Source organism: Microcaecilia unicolor, chromosome 11 (genome assembly GCF_901765095.1).
Source record: "Microcaecilia unicolor chromosome 11, aMicUni1.1, whole genome shotgun sequence".
NCBI lineage: Eukaryota > Metazoa > Chordata > Amphibia > Gymnophiona > Siphonopidae > Microcaecilia > Microcaecilia unicolor.
Genome location: NC_044041.1, coordinates 48,423,230 through 48,446,256, shown reverse-complemented (window position 1 = coordinate 48,446,256; position 23,027 = coordinate 48,423,230). Strand labels below are relative to the sequence as shown.

General features: G+C 43.1%; 1 protein-coding gene and 1 long non-coding RNA gene across 4 annotated transcripts in view; both read right to left on the bottom strand.

The window, feature by feature from the left end:
* The window catches only part of ADGRD1 (adhesion G protein-coupled receptor D1), a 428,743-nt gene that overhangs the window by 291,836 nt on the left and 113,880 nt on the right, over positions 1-23,027 (bottom strand). The window lies entirely within an intron of this gene.
* On the bottom strand, positions 541-13,927 carry LOC115480677. Its single transcript, XR_003943853.1, has 3 exons — positions 13,842-13,927; positions 12,451-12,454; positions 541-551 (listed from the first exon to the last, which is right to left on the bottom strand). It is a non-coding gene; the product is annotated as an uncharacterized LOC115480677 (long non-coding RNA).

Genomic DNA, 23,027 nt, shown 5'->3' with positions numbered 1-23,027 from the left:
TACAGTAAAAATATTCAAATAACAGTACACAATTATTATTATATTAAAATATTTATATCTCACCTGTCATGCCCCTTTATTTTACAAGTTCGGAAAAAACGCATCAGGCTTCAATTTGATTTTAATTTAGATTTCATATCATCACTAGCTAATGATACTTTTTTCCATTGATGTCTATAAAAAAAAATATGATCTCACATTTTGCCTTCAATTACAAGTCTCTTTTTTTGACCTAAAGGCTACTTTAAATTACAGCTTTAAAAAAAAAGTAGAAATGCAGAATAAGAAATCAACTATGGCCCCTCTTTCTGCTCATTCTATCTGTGTCCATTTATTGCAATATCGAAAGGACTTAATGAAAATCTCTACTTACACGTAAGTGAAATAGATTTTTCTCTTTTATTTTCTCTAGAATGGAAGATCAGCCCCAGGTTATATCTCTGTTAACAATGAAGTAAAATTGCTGTATGGTTAACAGACATTGTATATCATGATAATGACTTCTAACCATTTAAAGTAACCCTGGAGCAAGAGTATTAGTTGAAACTATGCTACATTTTCTCTGATCTCAATGGGGTTTTGCCATGTACTTAATGATAAACATATAACTTGTGGAGCGAAATGTGGAACTTCCAAATTACAAGTCTTTCTTGGCTTAATTGTGATGCACTGTAGGGGTCATAGTCTTATTATTTTTTTTTTTTTTTTATTTGAGTTTCGTTTCTTAATACCATGAAGGGAGCACCAGCTTGCTGCTCTGCTCTTCTTCTTTCCAACCTACAAATCAACAGGTCCACCTTTAAATCAACATTAGAATAAATTGGTTTCATGTTGCTTTGTGTTCCTCTCCCCCTCCACCCCCATGGTGTCCCAGATATTTTTGTACAAAGCAGCAGGCATTCTCCCCTTTCTTGGTTTTCTGTGCACACATTGCACTGTTTATACTGCAAATCAGGGCAGCTAATGGAAGGGACAGAGCAAGTTCTAATCAAATAGAGACATTTACCCCCCCCCCCCCCTGATTTTCAGAGCTACTTAACCATCCAGAATAGCTTCTGACTGGTTAAATAGCGCTTATCTAGCTACCCGCCGATATTCAACGAGAGATAAGCAGCTATCCCTTGATGAATATCCCCGGTTGATGACTTGCAGATAGCTGGTTATATTGGCCGATATAACTGGCTATCTGCCGATTTTAAAAGCCTCTTTTGTGGCCATATTGGCCGAATGAAAACCTGGTATATCTTTAGCTGATTTAAAGATAACCAGTCTGAAGATTGACTTAGCCGGCATATCATTAAACTGGCCAAAAATAAGCTGGATATTCAATGCCAGTCACCGAAAACAGCCCAGCATTGACGATCCAGTTTTAGTGCCAACCGTGGGAGTTAGCTGGTCTTACTCTCTTGGTCTGAATATCGACCTCTTCAATTTTAAATGCATTTGCAGGCTGAGTCAGGTTCCTATTGCTAATTTAGGGGCCATTTTGCTAAGCTGCATTAGGCACAGATGTACGACAAATTCAGCAAAAAAAAAATGGAGTATCGCAGGATGAACTCGGACATCCTGCAGTAACTCCAAAATACATGTGTGCTTACTACATGCTAAAAACTATTTCTAATTTTTTGGGGCAAGAGACATGTCATGGGCAGAGAGAGGGCATTCCTACGCTAACCAGTAGCAAGTCTACATTACCACACACTAAGAGGTCCATTTTCTTTCCTTCTCCCACTTTTGTCCCCTATGTGAGAAGCATGTATTAAGTCATCCTCAACTTTGTTTTTATTTTTACAAGCCTTCCTAGCTGTGACCTGAAACTGCTTCTGCTAATATGCACAGATCAGATCAGAACATCTTCATCCCCTAGCGTACTCTACAATCTGTCAGTTCCAGTAATCAGTGAAGCATACTTGTGGCTGTGCTCACTGACATCACACCTTATCCAAAATTTGTACTGGCTGTATCTTTTTTATTTATTTCATAATGCATTAGGGGGCCCTTTGATGAAGCAGCAGTAAGCAGTAAAATAATTATCCCAGTTTTTATATAGCTAGATAATCTTCTATAACCCAAACAGGGCTAATGTAAGGGTATTGGATGTCCAAGGAGAACTTTCAGCATTGCACACCTCTTCCTCACCCCCCCCCCCCCCCCCACCTCAATAATCTTACATGTCCCTAGCTCCCCCCCTGACATTAAACTCAACCATCACCTCTCCAAGAACATAAGTAAGTAATGCCACACTGGGAAAAGACCAAGGGTCCATCGAGCCCAGCATCCTGTCCATGACAGCGGCCAATCCAGGCCAAGGGCACCTGGCGAGCTTCCCAAACGTACAAACATTCTATACATGTTATTCCTGGAATTCTGGATTTTTCCCAAGTCCATTTAGTAGTGGCTTATGGACTTGTCCTTTAGGAAACCGTCCAACCCCTTTCTAAACTCTGCTAAGCTAACCGCCTTCACCACGTTCTCCGGCAACGGATTCCAGAGCTTAATTATGTGTTGGGTGAAGAAACATTTTCTCCAATTTGTTTTAAATTTACTACACTGTAGTTTCATCGCATGCCCCCTACTCCTAGTATTTTTGGAAAGCGTGAACAGACGCTTCACATCCACCTGTTTCACTCCACTCATTATTTTATATACCTCTATCATGTCTCCCCTCAGCCGTCTCTTCTCCAAGCTGAAAAGCCCTAGCCTCCTTAGTCTTTCTTCATAGTTAAACTTTGTTTGTATGTACATATGTAATGAAGGCAATTTGCTACAGACTTTTACCCCCATTCCCCACATCTCCTAAAGATCACAGAACCTCCTTTCCCTCCTCTTCTTCACCATCCAGTTCTTCTTTCCATCTCCGCCCCTTTCCTCCCTCACTTCCTCCCTCACTTCCTGCCTGCCTATCCCAATCTTTCCTCTTCCTTCTCTCTCCATCCCTGATCTTCCCTCCTGCTCCTCAATCATGTATTAGTTTTGTCCATTTTTTATAATTGTAATACTTGGTGAGAAACTATTTTATTCATGTTCTCATTTCTTATGTTTTCTTCAATGTTTGGATAAGAATATAAGAATTGCCACACTGGGTCAGACCAATGGCCCATCTTGCCCAGTATCCTATTTCCAACAGTGGCCAATCCAGTGGTCACAAGTACCTGGCAGAAACCCAAATAGTAGCAACATTCCATGTTACCAATCCTAGAGATAAGCAGTGGGTTTCCCTGGGTCAGTCTTAATAGCAGATTATGGACTTTTCCTCCAGGAACTTGTTCAGACCTTTTTTTTTATCCCAGATAGCTCACTGCTTTTACCACATTCTCTGGCAGAGCTTAATTACTCAATGAGTGAAAAAATATTTTCTCCTATTCATTTTAAAAGCATTATGTGTCCCCTAGTCTTTGTACTTTTTAAAACTGTAAACAGTTGATTAAGGGGTCCTCTTACAAAGCTGCGGTAAAAAGTGCCCTGCGGTAGCGTGGGCACATGAAAATTGCCGTGCGCTGAGGCCACTTTTACCGCAAATGGGATTTCCATTATTTTAAAATGGAAATCATAAATGGTTGTGCACTAATAAAAATATTGGCACTTGCCTCCTATTTAGAAGGCGGTAACGGCTCATGCATTAACCCGGCAGTAATCAGACAGTGTGCAACGATGGCTGATTACCGCTAGGCACATCTACTCCTCAGCCCCCATGCTAGAAAATAGAAAAATATTTTCTACCGTGGAAAACACCGCATGGCAAACACAGAACTTCTGCAGGGTGCCAAGGTGTGCCATACGATAGTGCTATTTTGCTGGGCACTAGTAACCCCACTGCGCCTTTGTAAAAGGGTCCCTAAATTATTTTGTTCACTTTTTGTAAACCATCCTGAGCTAACGGAATTTAATGGTTTATAAAAATGTTGTTTATTTATTATTATTCCGAACCTCCTTCCTTCTCTTCTCCCAGCCACCTTTGAAATCCCTCTTCTTCTCCTGTCCCACACCAATACCTACAATTCCTCACTCAGAAAACTCCCAAAAGACCAACAAAAATTTATCCAGACACAAAGCAAGGTTGGAAAACTACTTTGGGGTTGATATTTGGCAAGATTTAACCAGTTAGGAAAGATCTTTCCCAATTAAATCCTGCTGGTCAGTTCTGTTGCTGATATTCAATGGCACTTCATTGAATGTTCCTCTAATTCAATAACAGAGCTAAAAAGGATCACAATACTGTTCAAGCCTAATCAATTACAAAAATCCTTTATTATCCTCTCAACGTGATGGTGCTTAGCCGCTAAAGCTATGGAGGAAAAGCCTCAAACGATGTCGGAATAGATCCATTGTTAACAGCTCTAAGACTTTCAACCTTAAGGAGCACCCGCAATCATCACTGGCATAAAAACCTCCAATTATTCTTCTAATTACTTTATTCTTGGCAAAATATTACAATCTATTTTATATTTTTTCTGTTTTCAAAATTTATCTTTGCAGTTGTACAGTCTGTTAAACTGCCCACGGCCAACTTTGCACTACCCCTGGTGGTAACACAGTAACATAGTAACATAGTCGATGACGGCAGAAAAAGACCTGCACGGTCCATCCAGTCTGCCCAACAAGATACACTCATATGTGCTACTTTTTGTGTATACCTTACCTTGATTTGTTTCTGTCATTTTCAGGGCACAGACCGTATAAGTCTGCCCAGCACTATCCCCGCCTCCCAACCACCAGCCCCGCCTCCCACCACCGGCTCTGCCACCTAATCTCAGCTAAGCTTCTGAGGATCCATTCCCTCGGAACAGGATTCCTTTATGTTTATCCCACGCATGTTTGAATTCCGTTACCGTTTTCCTCTCCACCTCCACCACCTCCCGTGGTAACCAGGCAGTGATTACCGCCTGTGGTATGTATATATATATTTTTTTCTTTTAATTATTATTATTATTTTTAAATCCAGCAGTGACGGAAATGGCGCACACTAGAGGCGGAACTACCACCAGTGGCCACGTTAGGCCGGCGGTAGTTTCAGGTTGCTACGCGGCAACTCTTGAGTAAAAGAGCCCCTAAGTAACTTGCTCAAGATCACAGGGAGCAGCGGTGGGATTTGAACTCGCTCCTTCTTAGCCTGCTGCAGTAAAGGCCTTAAAAGCAATGCACGACTTAACAGCACTCCGGAAGTTACTAAAGACTAACCTATTCAAGAAGACATACCATAATGACCCATCATCATTGACCTAACATCTAAACTCTATCAGAACCAGATAAAAGTGAATGCTCTTCTTCTGATTGCTTCAATCAATTTGTCACCAATGAACATTAACGATTTACCCCATTATCTCTTATACCGAAATGAACTGCTTATCTAACTTACTTTATATTGTACTTTAACATTTATGAACTTTAATGTAACAGCACCCTGTATTTCTCATGCCGGTAATGGCGATCGCCACTATGGCATAATGTAATCCACATTGAGCCTGCAAAAAGTTGGGAAAATGTGGGATACAAATGCAACAAATAAACAAATAATCACTAGGCTTCTCCTTCATGCTTCCACTTTACTATCTATATACAAGCAAATTTCTACAACACCTGGAAAACCCTTTGGCTAAGGCCGCCTTCAGTTATCTATTAGCATTTAGCATGACAGAGATTTCCTTTTCCCTCTGAATCATAAAACATTTTTTATAACTAGATATATGGCAGATATACAGTAGTCCCTCTTTCACTTCCCTTCACCTCCTCTTTGACAGCTTTCCTGTGCCACTGAAGGCAAAGTGATACATTGCCTGTGCAACAACCTTCAACGCATCTAATCAAAGACTGCATGCAGTAATTCAAACTCCAGATTACACTTTCCTTACATTTCACACACTACCAGTCTATGGAAAATTACTTTAAATAATCAAACGTCTACTGAAATACTAGTTCATCAGAACTTGCTTAACCAGACTGAAAGGGAGAGATGGCATTCAGCAGTAGAGCCATGATTGGGGGGGAGGGAGGCTTGTGGTTCCATTGGAGTACCAAGAGAGTGTAGATAAATTACTAAATAAAATAAATCCAAAGAAACAGACAAAAGTTTATATCTTGTTAAAAGGGGGAATCATCTGCGAGGAAGATTCTCACATGTTTAATTCTTCTGGTAGCTATGGGGTCAAGTGTTTCTCCTGCATGCTAATTAATATTCCTAGCCCATTACATAGAAGCAAAATTACAAGGACTAGGGTCATGCAATTTATTTATTGAGTTAATCACTTATATACCGCACAATCCAATAGTTCTTGGCGGTTAACAAAAAATACATTCATAATATTGCAATAATTATTTTATTTATTTATTTATTTATTTATCTTATTTGTACCCCACAGTTTCCCAACAGTGTCAGGCTCAATGTGGCTTACAATGCACCACAGAGGCAGATGCCAATGCAGTAAAATGAAGCTAATACAGCAGAAAACCTACAAGAGATACTGGGGAAGAGTAGGAATGGACGGAAGGAGAAGGGAAACTTTGAGGGAAGGGGGATGTGTCCAAATGTCTCTAGATCGATGCACTTCCAGCAGTGGAGACACATGAAGAGGCCGTGGGATAAGCACTTCCAAATAACATGGTCTTCAGAGATTTACATATACGAAAACTTCACTCTCTTTGCATAAAATAATCATCAACTTATTTAAACATTGCAGCACATTAAATACCCTAGTGACTCAGATTTTGCCTAATTAAATTATTTTTTTTTCTGTAAAAATAAATGATTTAATTTATGCGGAATATACCTCTTTATCAAGCTGTGCTAGCAGTTCCTGGTGCACTAATGCCGACAAAGCCCATACACTTTGAATAGGCTCCGTCAGCATTTCTGCGTGGAAACTGCTAGCACAGTTTGATACAAGAGGCCCTTTTACTAAGGCACATACAACACGCATCAAATTACAACTACCGCCCGGCTACCGCATGCCCCGGGCAGTAATTCTAATTTTTAAGCACATCCGATACGCACGGCAGAAAATATTTTGTATTTACTACCGTGTGGCGCTAACCGGGTGGTAATCAGCAGTGTACGCATTACCTCCCAGTTAATGCATGAGACCTTACCGCTAAGTCAATGGGTGGCAGAAACGTTTCAGGCCCAAAATGGATGCGCGCCAATTTTTATTTTACCGCACGTCCATTTTCAGCCCCCCCCAAAAGGCCTTTTTTGCAGGTGATCTGAAAAATGGACCTACTTGCATCCTATACATGCGCCTACACCAGTGCAGGCCATTTTTCGGAACGACTTAGTAAAAGGGCCCCTAATTCCCTTAACGCACATTAAAGCCCTAATGATTGCCCAAAGGCCCGCACACTGTTTGATGAATTCCGCCCCTAAGTTAACAGATGGCAGTTTGTGTTCAAAGAAACTCTGACTGCCACAGCTCAATATTGACGAGCATGCTTTATTGGTATTAATTAGTGAGACTTGGTTTCTGTTTTTCTATTTTCAAAGAATAATGGTTTTGCTTTTTACTAGCATTGCACCTTTAAATTTGAATTCCATCTGAAAAAGTAAAACTTATTTGAAGTGTTGGCATTTCTACGGGGCTCTCTGCATCTCAGGGATGCTGACATTTTTGCAGAAATGGCAATGTAAATGAATGCCTTTGCACGGTGTCCAATTCTCTGAAGGGTCAGTGAGGTACATAAAAATGTTACAGACAGGTACATTGAAGTTTTATTTTAGAATGATCAAATCACAGCAGCATTTCCTTTTGAAACTGAAAATGCTGACGGCAGGTCAGTAATTTCGCCCTGTCGTGACGTTACTGCAAAGTTATTAATATGGTAAAACTTTTGAAGAATGTTGGGGAAGATGGCTTTCAGTCTTAGAGACTACTCATGTATGCATCAGGAAACCCACCTTTCATGTAAAGGGAATTAAGAGTGTTGGCTGGTGCTGCTACCTCATCCAAGTCAACCCAGAATGTCTGAGCCAAGGGAAATCAGAACTCCAGTTCCATAAAATGTAATTGTCCAACGCCAGGATTGGATCAGACAGTCTGTTCAGATGCGGAAATGGTGCGTGGTGGGGGCAGGGACTATCACCAGGCTCCTGCGGTAGCCCAGCGGTAGTGCCCAATAGGCATGGCAAGCCCGTGGTAGGCTTGCTGCACCTTTGTAACAGGGGCATAGCCAGACACAGAATTTCGGGTGGGCCTGGGCCCAAGATGGGTGGGCAGAAGAACTCCACCCTGTCCCACAAGTGATTTGGTCTCTTCCCCTCTCGCTTGCATGCCATATTTTCTCTCAAACATCCCCCCTCCCCATGTACCTTTTAAGTAGCAGATTTTCACCGGCAGTGAGCAGCAGCAAATACACACTGCTCATGTTGGCACCACAGGCTTCCCTCTGATGCAACTTCCTGTTTCCGCACAGGCAGGAATACATCAGAGGAAAGGCTGTGGGGCCGGTGCAAACAGTATGTATCAGTCGCTGCTCACTGCAGGCCAGGGGTGTAGCCAGACTTCGGCGGGAGGGGGGTCCAGAGCCCGAGATGAGGGGGCACATTTTAGCCCACCCCCCCCCGGCACCGCTGCCACCCTCCCCCCGCCATTGCCGACCCCTCCCCGCCGCCGCCGCCACCACCACCAACTTTGATTACCCCTGCCGACGACCTTCTCAACTCCCGCCGATGACCCGCCATTGCCGTGGGCTACTTTTGCTGGTGGGGGACCCCAATCCCCGCCAGCCGAGGTCCTCTTCTTCCCGCAAAGGCTTCGTTCTGTTTCTGACGTCCTGCACATTCTACGTGCAGGATGTCAGACTCACAGAAACAGAACGAAGCCATCTTGCAAGGCTTCATTTTATTTCTGTGAGTCTGACGTCTGCAGGGTGTCAGAAACAGAACAAAGCCTTTGCGGGAAGAAGAGGACCTCGGCTGGCGGGGATTGGGGTCCCCCGCCAGCAAAGGTAGCCCATGGTGATGGCGGCAGCAGGGGAGGGTCGTGACGGGAGGGGGGGTCAAGAGGGTCGTCGGCAGGAAGGCCCAGGGCCAAATCTATGGGGGCCCAGGTCCCTGTGGCCCCACGTAGCTATGCCACTGCTACAGGTGAAGATCTGCTATTTACAAGGTATGCAGGAGGGACAGTTGTTGGCAGTTTTTGGCTGGTGGGGCTTGGGGATCCCTGCCAGTCACATCATTGCTGTACTGCTACTGGATGGGCCTGAGCCCAAAGTTGGTGGGCCTGGGCCCACTCGGGTCTACTCTTGGCTAAGCCACTGCTTTGTAAAAGGGCCTCTTAAAGAGCAAAAGGCTGCCTACTTCTAGAGGAAATGGTGCATGATTTTTAAAAAGTGTGACTAGCTTATAAAATAGCAGATCCTACATTTTCATGTTGATCCTTGCCTTTAAAGTTTTTGTTTATACATCTTGCCATATGACTCTCCACAAACAGCCATCTTGCATAGTCTCCAGTGTTTTAATCCCACACACCCTCTCATATATCAAGCAGAGGCTAGAAACAGCAAGTCTCCTGTAGCTGAGAACAGATTGCAGTTCCCTTCAGCGTTGCTTTCTGTGAGCAGGAATTATCTCAGAGCTTCTGCTATATGAGGAGAAAAAGATGGACCTTACACAAATTTGAGGTAGCAACAGACTGACAAGCTGACTCAAGATAAGGATGCTAAATAGGAAAGTCAATCAAGAATGCTCCTAACCAGAGCTGGTGTGACAGAGTTGCCAGCTGCATGTTTGCACAGGGAGGCAAACTCTGAAAGATTACCCCGGAGAACAAGTATCATCTGCCTCTCACTGATTGGCATCTTCAGGCTGCTACTGTCTCTAAGTTTTAAATTAACATGAAAACTCAAAAATATCTGTTCTATCATTTTGAGTTGTTTTTTTATCCAACATGAAAAAACCCTAAAGAAATACTATTTATGGCATTATAGAATGTGTTAACGCATTTCAGTTCTTGCTATTTGCAAAATTCAACAGAAGTGCATTATAAAAAAATATCATATGTTTATGTATTTATATCCCGCCTTATACCCAAGGCGGGTAACAACACAACATACATAATAGCAGAAATAGCTGTGAAACTATGCATGGGACAAATGACATAGATAAGCTGGAAAAACACCAAACATGAAAGGAAACAAACTCATTTCCATGCGAACCTTTACATATCTCTTGTTTCTGGCAGCAGATTGGTTTGCACACTGTTCATGAGAACCAATCAGACAGGGGCACAAGAAACAGCCGTGTGCTCAGGTTACTGCTACTGGCACAGGGAAGAGGAGGGAGAGCCTGGCTGAGAGAGAGGAGGCAAGGGGCGGGGCAGAGGAGCGGATGAAAAGGATCACACAGGTCCCTCAGGGGTCCTACTCACTCCTTGTGCATGAGCCATTGTGGATTCACTGAGCACATACTGGCTCACAGGTACGGTGTCACTGTCACGAGTACACAAATCCAGTACATAGTGGTCTACTACTGCCCAAACTTCTTCCCCTTTGATTGACTGATGATCTGAGCCGCATGTACTTTTAAGTACGATCTAGTTTTATAATAGTTCACATACGTACATAAAACTGCATTTTACTCACAAAAATGGTTTATAGAATTACCCACTTGGGGCTAGATTCTATATACGGCGCCTGAAAATTCCACACGGAAAAAAATACACCTAGGCATATACTCTAGAGTACACCTACATTTTATAGAATAGGCTTAAATTTCCACGAGGTATATAGAATATGCCGAGTGCCTCTCTGCACGACCAGGTGTATTCTATAACAACATGCATAGATTTTAGAAATGCCCACACCCCGCCCATGGCCATGCCCCATTTTCAACTATGGAAATAGTGAATATCGAACTTACAATTTAGCCACATCATGTTGCAGAATACGCTTCGTGAGTTCAGTGAATAAATCTTAATGCCAATTACTGCTGATAATTGCTTGCTAACATCCAATTGACCACTGATTAGCTAGTTAATTATCTAAGTTATGCGCATTGCTATAGAATAAGCTTTGATTGTCACTGGAATCCAGCAGACATTGTTTGAATAGGGTAACCAAATGGGTAAGTAGCAAACCGCAGTCTGGTTCCTCACCATTGTTGATGCAAGCATGCTGCTTTTCTTCCTATGCATTAACGAGTTCGTTTGGAATCATTTCAACTATGACAACATTTAAAACCAAATGAACAAAATGAACAACATTTTTACATTCTTTGATGCACAATTAAGGCTGGCCCTATTATGGTATATGGTTTATCTAATACTTAATATACCACTCTTAATACATATATAGCAAAGCAGTGTACAAACAAAATTTTAAAAGAAAGTTCAAATTAACAAAAATACAATTAAAACAAAAAAAAGGAAAAGAAACACTAGAAATTGATATGATAGGAATGTATCCAAACCTAGACATGAAAAGTCATATAATTTATACTCAAATCTGTGTTCCCTGCAGGTGGATCTCTCAGCCAACCTATAAAAATGCTTTTTTTGAACAAATAGGTCTTAAGTTCAGTTTTGAATGTGGTAAAAACTGGTTGATCTCGTAAATCGCGAGGGAGAGAATTCCATAATCGAGAACCAAGGAAATAAAAAGCAGAGTGACACTCATTTTCTAGGAAAGCATGAACAGGGAAAGAGAAAGAGTCACTGGAAGACTGTCAATGTTGAGACAGTTTATATGGATATAACTGTGAGACTAAATAGGAAGGAACATCAGAATACAGAGCCTTGTGAATTAAAGGGAACATCCAATGCAGTGGCAATTTATCTGACAAAAAAAAAAGGTATCCTCCACCTTCCATGCCTGCTGCAAATTGCAATGAGAATAAGGAAACAAGCTTCAAAAAACGGTTCTAGTTTGTTACCGAAAGATTTAGGGGCCCTTTTACTAAGTTGCACTGAAAAATGGCCTGCGGTAGTGTAGATGCATGTTTTGGGCAGGCACAGAATCATTTTTCAGTGCACCTGCAAAAAATGCCTTTTTGAAATTTTTGACGAAAATGGATGTGCAGCAAAATGAAAATTGCCGTGCGTCCATTTTGGGTCTGAGATCTTACCGCCAGCCTAGCAGTAAAGTCTCACACGGTAACCAAGTGGTAATGACCCACGCACGCCAAATGCCAGTTGGTGCGTGTTGCTGACACACGCCAGAAAATAAAAAATATTTTTCGTGCAAACGTAGCGGACGCGCACCAAAAATGAAATTACCAGAAGGGCCACAAGGTAGCCGTGCGGTAACTCCATTTTGGCATGCATTGGGCGCATGTAGACACTTACGCGTCTTAGTAAAAGGGCCCCTTAGAGACCTGGCAGAAAATCAACATCCTGAAATCCTAGGATGAAGAATGGCAATTAGACAGAATTCAGTTTTGGATTGTTAAAAAAAGTCCAGGTTGTGGAGGTCTTATTTCTACTGTCATTCTGGTCTTGGAGATCTACATGTTATTTTTCCTCTGACCCTCCTACAAATCCAATGTCCTAACTCTCACTCGTGACAGATTTCTGGTGCAGAGTCCCTTTCACTCATCTTACTGTTCGTTTGTTGAGATGTCACTTCCTTCCGGAGCTGGATTTTGAGACATGGCCTTTTCATTACTATTTATGCTTGAACTGAGAGGCACAAAGACAGAAGTCATTTTTCATGGATGTTGATGAAAAGAAGCAGAGAAGAAACAGAACAAGTCCACACCAGGTAGCTCAGGACAAAACTCAGCTGGTAAAAGATATCGGGGCCTGTTTACTAAGCAGGGCCACCGAGAGACTGAGCTGGGCCCGCCACCTCCAGGCCCGGGGCAGAATCATCATTGCCACCATTGCCTCCCCCCCCCCCCCATAAAATCGTCATTGCCACCGCCCGCCTGCCCGAAGTACCTTGGCTGGCCCCACCAGCTGCAAGCAGTGCGGGGCTCCTTCCTCTGCTCAGCTTTACCTGCCCCTGCGGCTTCTTTCCTCAAGTCGCACATGCTCAGTCTCAAAACAGAGCATGTGCGGTCTGAGGGCCCAGCAGCCGCTAGGCAGGCAATGCAAGGGGGGCCCAGCGCCAGAGTTTTCTCTCTCCTGCTCCTGTCAGGACACGATCACACGGGTCCTGTCAGGAGCAGGAGGGAGAGAGAGACCCCTGCACCAAGCCCCCCCCGGAGGCCTGGGCCCAGGGAATTTTGCCCCCTCTGCCCCCCCTCTCAGTGGCTATGTTACTAAGGTGCGGTAAGATATTGCACTTACTCCAAGTTAACAACAAAGATTAACATATTGTAAGTGCAAAGCATGTGTGGTAAATACAGAGGAGTGTGCCCAACATCTGCTCTGCTTTTACTGCACAGGGTGGACAAGTAGCGCACAGGCACTGTTTCACATGTAGTGAGTGGCAGACAGCGTCGGAGCATCCACTCTATCTGTCACTTCAGGTAATGCAGTAGGGACCCAGTCCATTAAAAAAATATAAACAATCTAGCAACTGCAGTGCATCCCAACCAAGGCTTAATTTGTAGACAAAAAGGAAGTGGAACTGGAGGCGGGGCCAAGGTTGGAAGGAGGGGGGGGGGGCTAAGGCCAGACGTGAACTTACTCCTGTACGCACAATACTCTTATTTGTGGATAAAAAAGAAGCTGTTATGTACATATTGTGATAAGGAAGAGGGTGTCCTATAGGGTGTAGGCCACTAGAGGGCGCTAGAATAAGATGGAGGTCGCTAGGACCGGGGAGAGCCCTGGGAGGTCCACAGGTGCAGGCGGTTATGGGCTGGGTCCTGTGTAGCTAATTAACCACTTTATACCCCACCTGAGTTGTGAGAGGAAGGGAAGTGGGCTAGCAGCAGAAGAAGAGAGAGCCCCTGAAAGATACTGGCTAACCTGATGGACTTGGGGGTGGACTAGGTGTCCAATGGAGATCTGCAGGCTGAAAGTCCTGGGGTAAGAAGTCCCTAAAGCATTAGAGTTTGACTGTGTGTCTAGAACTGTGTGTTCAAAGAGGGACTGTGTGTCCAAGAAGATGAAAAGACTGTGTGTCTAGAACTGTGTGTTCAAAGAGGGACTGTGTGTCCGAAGATGAAAAGACTGGGTGTCTAGAACTGTGTGTTTAAAGAGGGACTGTGTGGCCGAAGTACTAAGAGAAGCAGGCTGCAAAGCCTGGGGTTGAGAGTCCCCAAAGTATTGGTATAGTACTGAGCCCATGTATCTGTGTGGGGAGGCTCAATGTGAAGATCTATGAAAGCATAAAGTGTTAAGCTAGAAGAAGTGTGCCCAGGGGCTGGAATAAAGAGTTGCCTGAGAAATATGCAGTTGGTGAGACCTGCTTAATTTGCCGAGTGGAAACCAGGTCACCCTGAGTGAGAAGGGGTAGCACACTAATCTGCATATGATTTGCATATTGAGAACCAGGTCACCCTGAGTGAGGAGGGGGATATCACAATATACTTGGAAAATTCATATATTTAATAAAACTATTTTAAAGAATATCACCAATAGTAATACCAATTTTCAACATTATGAACAAAATCTAGGCCTAATCAGTGTTTTTCTCGACATTTACACGTTTCATAAAACAGTGGCCTTCCTAGAAATGTTTGGCAGCCTGATGGCATGAAGGAGTGGCTTGATGGAGATGGAGGAATACTGCACAGTATTATAAAAGTTTCTGTTATTTCTGGGTCCTTTTAACTGAGTTGTTTACATAGGTTACATTGTGCCTATTTTTAAGTGTGTGATATTGTTTGTAACAAATTGTATTATCTGAACTTTGTGTCCACAACTATATTGTTATTTGTGGGCTATAGGTTTTGTATAAAATTAAACAAATACATACATACATACAACCACTCTGTCTCTGAAAAGCGTAGATATGTAAAGTAATGCATAATCCAGGGCAAAAATTAATTGTGTAATTTAATGTTAACTGATTAAGGGGGGAAGTTATCAATGTGGGCTACCATTAAGTCGAGTTATAGATTACCACAAGTCATGCTATTTATGCATAGAATGTCTTTGTATAAAATAAGTACATAAGCATCGCCATGCTGGAACAGACCAAGGGTCCATTGAGCCCAGCACCCTGTCACCGACAGCGGCCAAAAGAACAAGCAATTTGTCCCGCCCATCCTAGAAATGCTGTATTCTCTCGTCCATTCAATAACATTCTATGACTTTTTCCTCCAGGAAGCCATCCAACCCTTTTTTGAAGTCCGCTCAGTTAACCGCCTTAACCACCTTTTCCGGCAGCAAATTCCAGAGTTTAACTACGCGCTGAGTGAAGAAAAATTTCCTCTGATTCGTTTTAAATTTACCACACTGCAGCTTCATCGCATGCCCCCTTGTCCTAGTATTTTTGGAAAGCATAAACAGACGCTCCACATCGACCCGTTCCATTCCACTCATTACCTTATAGACCTCTATCGTATCTCCCCTCAGCCGCCTTTTCTCCAAGCTGAAGAGCCCCAGCCTCTTCAGCCTATCTTGATAGGGAAGCCGTCCCATCCCCTGTATCATCTTTGTCGCCCTTCTCTGCACCTTTTCCAATTCCACTATATCTTTTTTGAGGTGCAACGACCAGAATTGAACACAATAGCACGACTTGTGGTAAAATAATCCATCTTTACGGCAGCCTATAGGCACTGCTAGTATGACAGGTAACCACTCATACCTCTAACTGCAATGAGTCCAGAGTAATTGCTATCTGAGTGGTTACCTGTCATACTACTAGTATGTATACATGTGTAGATAGATAGATTTATTTATTGCATTTGTATCCCACATTATCCCATCTATTTGCAGGCTCAATGTGGCTTACCTAGTTTTGTTAACATTGTCATTGCAAGGTAACATATACATTTAATGTTGTGCAGAGGTTAGATGAGGGTAAAAGAAGAAAGAGAGGCGTGATTTAGGTAGCTATAGTAGATGAGTTATCTTAATTGAGTGGATTGTCAGGTGGATTATTGTGGCTATTAGTTCTCATTGTATGCCTTGCTGAAGAGATATGTCTTAAGAGATTTGCGAAAGATAGTTGTTTCGCCGATTGTTCTCAGGTCTGTGGGCAGTGCATTCCACACTTGCGTGCCCAAGTACGAGAATGTGGTCGCATGCATCTTCTTGTACTTTAGTCCTTTACAACTGGGGAAGTGCAGGTCGAGAAATTTGCGGGATGATCTTGTGACGTTTCTTGGAGGCAAGTCTACAAGGTTTAGCATTTAGATTGGGGTGTCTGTATGAATGATTTTGTGTATAATCGTGTAGATCTTGAACGTAATGCCTTCTTTAAGTGGGAGCCAGTGAAGCTTCTCTCTCAAGGGTTTTGCACTTTCATATTTGGTTTTTCCAAATATGAGTCTGGCGGTTGTATTCTGGGCAGTTTGTAGTTTTTTGATAGTCTGTTCTTTGCAGCCCGCGTATAGTGCGTTGCAGTAGTCCAGATGACTTATTACCATTGACTGTACCAGGGTCCAGAAGATGTATCTCGGGAATAAAGGTTTTACTTTTTTAAGTTTCCACATGGAGTAGAACATCTTTTTCGTCGTGTTTTTCATGTGGTCATCGAGAGTGAGGTTTCGATCAATGGTGACTCCAAGAATTGTCAGGTTTTTTTTAGACCGGGAGAGAACAGTATTGTGTTGTTATGGTAGAGAAGTGTTTTATGTTATGTTGTGATGTGAGTACAAGGCGTGTTTTTTCTGCATTTAGTTTTAGTTGGAATGCATCTGCTCAGGTGTGCATTATTTGGAGGCTTTGGTTGATTTCGTTGGTGGTTTCACTTAGATCATGTTTGAACGGGATGTAGATTGTGACGTCATCTGCATATATATATATAGGTATATAGATATATATATCTACCATTCAGAAAAATGTTAAGACCCATCTCTTCAAGAAAGCTTACCTTAATGACCCAAGTTAACTTTTTAAGCCCACCCACATGATTTCTACCCCGACGATTATTATACCTTTGACCATGTCTCACAATCTCCTTATGCTCATTCCTCAATCTCTTCCTCTCTATCCTTCCTACTCCTTACCCCTCCCAATCTTCTCCTTTTGCTCATCCTATCTTTGTTTACTTCTCCATGCTCAATTTACATATCCTCAAAACCCCACTACTACTATGTTTACTACAACTTGTAACATTTTCCTTCAAGACTTTGTAATTCTATTTACTATGTAAGCCACATTGAACCTGCTATGTGTGGGAAAGCGCGGGGTACAAATGTAATTAATAATAATATATGTATTAGCAGAAGCAGAATCTTTCATAAACACTAAAAAAAATATGGAAAAACTTGTGACACTTATCTCAAATAAAGAAGTGTCTCTTTAAAGAAAGAAGCCTATAAAGTTCAAGTTGACTGGGTACTGTTTGTTTTGTATTTGTTGTTGTTTCCTGATAACTAATGAAAAAAATGCAAACATTTTAAAAAACCACACAAAATTAAGCATGATATAGCGCTACATTTCACCATCAGCTGTATCAGGGAAGAATTTTAATTCTACAATATTTCCAGGCACATTCTTTCAGTGTTTATAAAAGATTCTGTTATTGCAACATCTGCGTATATATGTATTTTGTTTCTATAAAAGTGACCAATGAAGAATACAGGTAATAGTTATGGAAGAATATAATTCCATAATATACCCACCTTCTGATGGTCCATAAAATCATTTCGATGAGAGTTTATGGGGCCCTTTTACTAAGTAACGTAAGCGTCTATGCACACCCATCGCACGCCAAAATGGAATTACCGCCCGGCTACCGCGTGGCTCTTGCAGTAATTTCATTTTTGGCCTGCGTCCAATACACGCGTCCAAAAATTATTTTCCGATGCACGTATTGGGCATGCGCCAAGTGGCATTTGTCACGCGTAGGTCATTACCGCCCGGTTAACCGCTAGGTCAATGGTTGGCGGTAAGGTCCAAAATGGACGTGTGGCAATTTTCATTTTGCCGTAAGTCCGTTTTCGGAAAAAATGTTAAAAAGGCGTTTTTTAAAGGTGTGCTGAAAAATGATTCTGCACGCACCCAAAACACGCATCTACACTACTGCAGGCCATTTTTCAGTGTGCCTTTGCAAAAGGGTCCCTATGGGCTTGTTACTGATTTTCCATAAGATTTGTTTGGATAGCCTATATTGATATTCACCTTTAGAAAATAGGCATGCTTGTAGACATTGTTATAGGCAGGGCCGTCAAGAGACTGGAAACTGTACAAAGCAGATCGTAGATAAACCAAAAAATATATTTATTGATATAGTAAAAATCAAAATAAAATATGCATATTTTATTTTGATTTTTACTATATCAATAAATATATTTTTTGGTTTATCTACGATCTGCTTTGTACAGTTTCCATCTTGGAGTTTGCAGATCGTCTGCCCCTTTGTTTTCTTGGACCGTCAAGAGACTGGGCCAGGCCCAGGACAAGGCTGCCCCCGGGCCCCCCCCCACCCGAAATCGCCAGGCCCCCCTCCACCCGCCACCAGGCCCTCTCTCCACTCCCGGGCCCTCTGCACTGACCTTAAGTGCCTCACCTTTGAAAGCGCAGCAAGCAGTGGCAGACCACTCCTTCTTTCCGTATCCCGTCCTCGCGGAAGTTACGTCAGGCGAGGGCAGGACACGGAAGGAAGGAGTGGTCTGCCGCTGCTTGCTGCGCTTTCAAAGGTAAGGCGCTTAAATTCAATGCCAGGGAGCGATGGAGGGCGGGCCGGACTGCCCCCCCCCCCCCGGAGGTCCGGGCCCGGGGAATTTTGTTCCCCCTGTCCCCCCCTCTCGGTGGCCCTGGTTATAGGTGTCCTCTTAGAGAAATTACTACCTTTTGTGCAGAGCTGGACTTACTAAGGGTGTCTTTTACTGAAGATTAGCTCGAATTATCTGCAGCAGGTCCCATTTTATTCCTGTGGGCCCTGCTGCAGATAACTCGAGCTAATCTTTAGTAAAAGACCCCCTGGGTTCATCTTATTATGTACCAAAACGTAGACTCCCAACTCCCTAGTACTGCAGGTTCGGATATCCTGAGCCTATGACATCAGAAACACAGCCTCATTATTCATAACCATTATTCTTAACATTATCTTTACAAATTTGTGCTTTTTTATTTACTGACAGTGGACCAGTCTAAAAGGAAAGGATATCAGTTTTCTTGGATCTCTTTTTTTCTGGGTTCCCCCTTTTATACTCATCTTGGGCTGAACTGACATGGGAATAGCTTCACCAAAAGTCATTACATTGGACTCATGGTGCAGTGAAACAGTACTGCTACCACTTATCATTTCTATAGCGCTACTGGACGTACGCAGCGATATACAGCACAACATTAGCTCCGAGGTAAACATAAACACTGGAATATGAGCTGCACAGCACTGCAAGCAGGTGGCCAGGAAACGAAGCATGAAGGAATGTGCCTTGTTGCAGTCAAGACACTGAACAGGAAACAGGAAATTTGCCGCAATGCTAGGACAGCACTTAAAATAAATACTAAAAGACTCTGATTCTGAAATTAAACACCATAACTCTTTGAACCCTGAGAAGAAGCCAGGAACACAGAGTGCTTTGATCAGCAATGACCTAGCTCAGGGACATGGAGAGAGATCGTTGATGCAAAAGGCTATGAATTCAGTTAAGTTCTATTCGTACTAGTTGTATGGTTTCTAGAGCTCAAAAATATCCCATCTCATATCTTGGGAAATGAAGAACAGAGGTTATAATCATTGCTCGCCATCTGGGTTGCTCTGAATAATTTCAAGTGTCAGGAACGTTAGGACTGAACCCCACCCAAACCATGATATCCTTTTCAGCCCTACCCAGAGAACACTTTGGAATCTATAATAAGGAATTTGGTTTGGAAGCCAACGTCAACACATAGATAAAAATGCACTGATGTCATTCCTCATAAAACAGATAGAGCGGGGCCTAAATGACTGGTGCGAAACAGTCGCTCTAACCTTTTCCTTTATTATAGTTTGATGAAAAGGCAGGAACATGAGGACTGAAAAACACAACTTATCGCAGATAGAAAGTAAGATAATGTTGCTTACAATTCAATTAAGATTAGGTTGGAAGTCAGAAGTATATCACAACAAATGCACGTCTATGTTTTTCCTAACTTTTCTTTCGTTTTCCTACAGTTTAGGGCTCAATTTCAAAGCACTTAGGAACCTTTTTACAATGCCATGGTAGAGCTATCGCAGAGTTGTCGCATACCAAATCGGGACTACCGCTGGCTTACCACAGGAGCCCAGCAGTAGTTCCCACCACCGACATGCGCCATTTCTAGCCTGACAAAACTATTTTTAATTTTTGTAGTATTGGATTAGCGTAGGAGCCCTTACCATCAGCTAAATATGGGCTCCCCCCAGAAATGGCCGTGCACCAATCCCTGTGATTAATGCAGGGCTATTTGTTTTTTTACCTGCTGTAGTAAAAGGGGGGTCATGGTGTGCAGCAAATCCACAGTCCCCTTTTACCGCAGCTTGGTAAAAGAGACCCTTAAACTTTCAAAGATTAATAGGTTACTATAGAACTTTGCAAGTTTAAGGGGTACTTTTACTAAGCCGTGTAGGTGCCCACGTGCACCCAACGTGCGTCAATTTGGAGTTACCGCCCAGCTACCGTATGGCTCATGCGGTAATTTCATTTTTTTTATGCTCGTCCACTATGCACGCCGAAAAATATGTTTTATTTTCTGGCGCACGGTGAAAATCAGGCAGTAACTCCAACCTGACGTGCGTAGATGATTACTGCACAGTTAACACATGAGACATTACCGCTAAGTCAATGGCTGGTGGTAAGGTCTCAGACCCAAAATGGACGCCTGCGTCCATTTTTATTTTGCCGCACGTCCATATTTGGCAAAAGTTTTAAAAAGGCCTTTTTTTACAGGTGCGCTGAAAAATGGATCTGCGAGCATCTAGAAGAAGTGCCTACACTAGTGCAGTCCATTTTCAGCACACCTTAGTAAAAGGACCCCTAAGTGGATTCATTTCAAATATCAATCATTTTTGCTTGAAGTGTTTACTGTTGTTTGAAAAAGCAATAGATATAAATAGAATGCAAACATGAATGATACAATTGGAAGTTTGGTGGTAGATGTGGATGTATATTAGAAACGTCCAAATCAGTATAATCGAAACCCGATTTTGGATGTCTCCAACTGCAGTCCGTCGCAAGGACTTCCAAATTTCAAGGGGGCATGTCGGAGGCGTAGCAAAGGCGGGACTTGGGCGTGCCTAACACTTGGACGTCTTTGAGCCATAATTGAAAAAAGCAAGGACATCCCTGATGAACACATGGATGTTTTCACCCAGACGTTTTTTTTTTTTTTTACGAATAAGGCACAAAAAGGTGCCTGAAATGACCAGATGACCACCGGAGAGAATCAGGGATGACCTCCCGTTACTCCCTCAGTGGTCACTAACCCCTTCCCACTGTCAAAAAACATCTTTAAAAATATTTTGTACCAGCCTCAGATGTCATGCTCAGGTCCGTGACAGCGCATGAAGGTCCCTGGAGCAGTTTTAGTGGGTACTGCAGTGCACTTCAGACAGGCGGACCCAGGCCCATACCCCACTACCTGTTACATTTGTGGAGGAAACAGCGAACTCTCCAAAACCCACCACAAACCCACTGTACCCATATATAGGTGCCCCCTTCACCCTTAAAGGCTATGGTAGTGGTGCACAGTTGCAGGTAGTGGGTTTTCGGGGGCTCAGCACACAAGGTAAGGGAGCTATGTTCCTGGGAGCATTTTATGAAGTCCACTGCAGTGCCCCCTAGCGTGCCCGGTTGGTGTCCTGGCATGTCAGGGGGACCAGTGCACTACAAATGCTGGCTCCTCCCACGTCCAAATGGCTTGCATTTGGACGTTTTTGACATGGTCATCTTTGGTTTCGAAAATCGCTGAAAGTCAGAAACGTCCAGATCCAAGGACGTCCAAATCTATGAACGTCCAAATTTAACGTTCTGGAATGTTGCTACTATTTGGGTTTCTGCCAGGTACTTGTGACCTGGATTGGTCACTGCTGGAAGCAGGATACTGGGCTAGATGGACCATTGGTCTGACCCAGTATGGCTATTCTTATCTTCTTATGTTTAAAGGGTCCTGCCCACACAGCAACAATAAGTGTGCATCAAAGGGGAGGGGACTCAGCAGTGCCTGGAGTGTGCCTGGGGATGCTTCCCCAGAGGGGGAGGCATAGGATAGAGGTGGAGATGCTGCACTGTGTGTTAGAAGGAGCAGGAGGGAAGCAGGGAGGCACTCTTTGTTGCAGGGAAGGAGGGTGCCGTCATGGTATGCAATTGCACAGCACACAGTTATAGCTTTCTACAGCCCTCTACATTATTCATAGAATAGCACTGAGTGCTCATCTAGCACTCAGCCATGTAGCATTTACCCACGTAAGTGCAAGTATTCTATAAGTTTAGCACGTAAATGGTGCTTATATATTTTTTTGTTGTTGTTACATTTGTACCCCGCTCTTTCCCACTCATGGCAGGCTCAGTGCGGCTTACATGGGGCAATGAAGGGTTAAGTGACTTGCCCAGAGTCACAAGGAGCTGCCTGTGCCTGAAGTGGAAATTGAACTCAGTTCCTCAGTTCCCCAGGACCAAAGTCCACCACCCTAACCACTAGGCCACTCCTCCACTGTTGCTACTATTTGAGATTCTACATGGAATGTTGCTATTAGCAACATTCCATGTAGAAGTCGGCCCTTGCAGATCACCAATGTGGCCGCGCAGGCTTCTGCTTCTGTGAGTCTGACGTCCTGCACATACGTGCAGGACGTCAGACTCACAGAAACAGAAGCCTGCACAGCATGGAATGTTGCTAGTAGAATAGCAACATTCCATGTAGAATCTCCAATAGTAGCAACATTCCATGTAGAATCTCCAATAGTATCTATTTTATTTTTGTTACATTTGTTCCCCGAGCTTTCCCACTCATGGCAGGCTCAATGCGGCTTACATGGGGCAATGGAGGGTTAAGTGACTTGCCCAGAGTCACAAGGAGCTGCCTGTGCCTGAAGTGGGAATTGAACTCAGTTCCTCAGTTCCCCAGGACCAA